The following is a 4,317-nucleotide window of genomic DNA, read 5'->3' as shown; positions in this document are numbered from 1 at the left end:
TCCCAATATTGAAAAGAAAAAAGACAACAATAATTTTTTTGAATTATTTTATATCTCTCAAATTGAAATAAAATTATGTTAGTTATTATGGACATTAAAATATTTTTTTTTTAATTACTTATTATTTAATATAAATATTAATTTAAATGTCATCTCAATTTCATCTTTGCTAGTTAAAGAATTACATATATTCATTGTACTAAAGAAATAAAAAGCAATTAAATATTTATTATCATTATTATTAATGTGATTCTTTTTTAATGTAAATTTTAATTATTTTCCTATGTGACTAAGTTACAAAAAATAATTTATGTAACATAAAAACACTAAAATTAATTTTATGTTATAAATATTTTTTTATTATTATGATTTTTGTGTGTACAAGAAACTAAATATAAGTAAATTTTAATTCATAAAATTATAAATAATAATTCACTATTCAACACTAAATACATATTTCAAACTTTCCCGATTATCATTTATAATTTTTAAGATAAAAAAATCATATCAAAATTTTGATTTTCTTAAAAAAATAATTTAAATGTAAAAATAAATATCATGTTAATAGTATAAAATATTTAGGCCGATAGGCCTTCCTATGCATCAACTATCGTCAACACTTTTACCCTGCTCCATTCGATCAGTTGAGACTCTTTCAATCGTTGATTTGAAGTGTGACTGCTTTTTCCAAATATTGGTTGAGTTGCCTTCTTTGCACCTCCGATTTCTGTTGTGTGCTCCGTGGCATGGCAAGATATTTTTACTACTTTTTCCCATTTTTTTATGTCACTCTTCAATATATTTTCACTTCTTTTTTCCATTCTTTTATGTCACTCTTGGCCTCATAGTAAATAAAAAAGCAATCGAAACCTTGTGTAATCGGCTTATTGACTACATCAAGACACGTGAAGCGTAGGGCCCTTCACATTTATTTTATTTTCTCATCCAGTGGCATGCATAGTTTATTACAATCGTTCACTAAAACGGGTTGTCTGACTTTTCTCTCACCTTCAACTATTTATTTCCTTCGTGCAACTGATTGAGCACTCATCACAACCACTTTGGTATCTAATTTGGTCTGCTTGGACGCTAAGATATTAATTTTTTCATTGTTTTTTAACTTCTTCAACAACTATCAAGGTGTCGAGGGTATATATGTATTGTCCATTTTATTAATCTTGTACTGTTTCTTGGGAATGACTCAAGAATTATTTAGAGATGCTTTAACAGTTAATTGGATGTGCAGAAGATGGTGTTTAAATCGACCATAGACGATGAGAAAATCAAAATGAGGGCCATGAAGGTTGTTGTAGGGTCTGGAGCACGAATAATCATTACCTTTATTGCATATATAGGCAAAATATTTTCCATCGATTTACTAGAGTTTTGATGTTTCATACTCCTTTACTAATGTTGGGAGTGCTCTGTTTTAGTGGAATCTATTGAAGTCAACAAGGAGGGAAAGCTAACTGCTATGGGAGAAACAGATCATGTGTATCTTGCAAAAAAATTAAGGAAATTGGGCTGCAAAGCAGATTGTTGAGGGTAGGTCCTGCAAAGGAGGAGAAAGAGGAGGAGGAGAATATACCTATTTTGTACCACGTGAATCCCAACAGCAGCATCTATGGATACCCGTCATATGGGAGAGATGAGTATCGCAAGGACTACACCATCTTATGATAAAAAATAATCATAGTTGAGAATCAAATCACACATTTGATATGAACTGTAATCACCTTGTCTCCATACATACAAGAGAGACCTCTGAGTATACTCCTTTAAAAGTTATAAATAATCATAGTTGGAAGTCCAATCATATGTTTGATATGAACTGTAATTGTCATGCCTCCAGGCATACTAGAGGGACCTCTGAGTTTACTGGATAATACATATACACGATATTTTTTTCCATGGGTTATCGATGGGAACTGGAGACCCATAAGCATTAAATAAGAAATTTTCTATTTTCTACAAAAACTTTGTTTATGTTTATCAGATTTTCTGAATAGAAATTTCATAAGAATACATTAATTGATTAAAATTTCATTGTGATACATTAATCAACTAAAATTACATTGTAATATATATGGATTTGGATTGGTGTATAGTTATGTTTATAAATATGGAGTATATATATATATATATATATATATATATATATATATATATATATATATATATATATATATATATATATATAGTAACTTTAATAAGATTATATATTTATTATGTTGAATATATTACCTCAATAATAGGGTGGGGAATTGAATAGGCAATTTCACATTAAGGAGTGAGGAATTGAACATGTAACTTTATATTAAAGAATTCCTTAACAGAACTCCTAATCACCGGAAGACCAATATGGTATATTTTAGAAATTTCATTAAAAAAAAAAAAAATTACAAATAGTCTAAAATTAATAAGTTGAGAATATTCTTTGTCATCAGATGTATTTAAAAGTTTTCAAACTATTTTTTTATTAAACCTTTATTGATATTACAAATTCTCATCATTACAAATGTCACATAAATATTTTTATCACTTTTTACTTCTATACCAATATTAGAAATTCTTATCATTACAAATGACACATAAATATTTTGATAACTGTCCATATTTATCCCATATTTAATCTATAAATCCATGCTAATTATCAACCATTTAATCTATAAATATTTGCTACTTATACATCTAATTATCCATATATCTTTGCTACTTATACATCTAATTATCCATAAAGGTAGCTAGTCTGTAAGAGGATTTTTCTTCTTGATTGTCAAAAATAATATATCAGTCAAAGTGGCACATGTTCGTGTTCCCCTAGAAAATAAAATTCCAACATAATCATCATATAATATATGCAAAACCAGTTATGGATCTTTAGCACAATTTACTATCAGAGAAATAGCTAAAATTGTGAGGGGTACTATTTTATTGATGCTTCAATTTCATAAGAACTTTCTGTTCACAGGCAACATGGTCTCTCTTTTTCATTAATACTTCTTTCTTTAATTTCGAAAAACTGTTCCAATTTCTCATTATTACGCCTCGCTTCAGCCATATCGTCTGATTGATAACCAAAGTCAAACGTGAGTGATCACTAAATTCAGTGATATGTGGAATCGATGGATCAAGTTTTACTAAAATCAAAACCTTTGTCTTTGGTTGAATTTTTGGTCATGCCAGTTTTTAGAATTGGTACAACATTATAAGGACAGAAAAATCTTTATTTATATTGACAAATTTGACCAAAATTTTATTAAATTTCAAAAAAATACTTATAGCTAAAATGAAATACATTTTTTTTTCTAAATTTTGAAGTTAATATTAATTAATTTTCACTTGCAACTAAAAAAATTTGTTCACATTACGAGAGCTAGAGAATTTGTATTAAAGAATAATATCATAGGAAGTTGGAGCTAGAAATCTTCTAGTAACCTGATCTAGACAAGTTTACCCAAACCACCTTAAAAAACCCTCTTTTAAACTTGACTAGGGGAGATTATCCTGGTCTCAATCATTCATTAGCCATCTCCCATGAGATGTCGCATTCCCCCCTTCAAGCTAGGATACTAGTGGACCTGCCACCCTAGTACTTATTCAAATGGTCCATTTCACAACTTGGTGACTCCATGCTCCAATGCACTACATGTATACCTCGTCAAAGCTTTATAAAAATCCATAATCCTAGATCTTAAAAATAATCCATATTTTAATAACATAGAAGTTGCTCATTGATGCCAAGATAGGGTAATAAATGAACGAGTTTGAATTTTTATTACATTCAAGGTCCTTGGCACAATAGGTACTCATTTTTCCAACACTCACCAGGATAACTTAAATCGTGGAAATTATGAGGAAGTGTGCGAACTTCTATTGAAAATGCCTATGAACTTCAAACATTAAAAATGAACTTGTTTACAGAACATTTGAAACCTCTGATACTTTTGTTTACACATTGGTCCTCACACTCAATTACAATTAGTCCTCACATAAACACAGATAACAGTAAAAGCTGAATGGCTACAATTAGTTGAAACAACATTGAATTGCTACAATTAGTTGAAAAAGAGTTGAAACGTAGAGAAGGTATTGAAATATAGTACTTTTGTTTTTGTAATCTCGTGTTTCGACCACCGTAACCTGATTTGGTGCAACGAAAAGGAACACATTTGTAGTTCCATTTGAGATTATATAGTTTAGATTATATTATTATTATTATTATTATTATTATTATTATTATTACTGCCTAGATTTTCTGAAGTTTCGTTGTGTTTTGTGTGTATGTTAATTATATTAAGGGGTTTACAGAATTTA

Source organism: Pinus tabuliformis, chromosome 3_1 (assembly GCF_031772625.1).
Source record: "Pinus tabuliformis cultivar Carrire ecotype Pingquan chromosome 3_1, CPIR1, whole genome shotgun sequence".
NCBI lineage: Eukaryota > Viridiplantae > Streptophyta > Pinopsida > Pinales > Pinaceae > Pinus > Pinus tabuliformis.
This window is presented reverse-complemented; position numbering follows the sequence as displayed.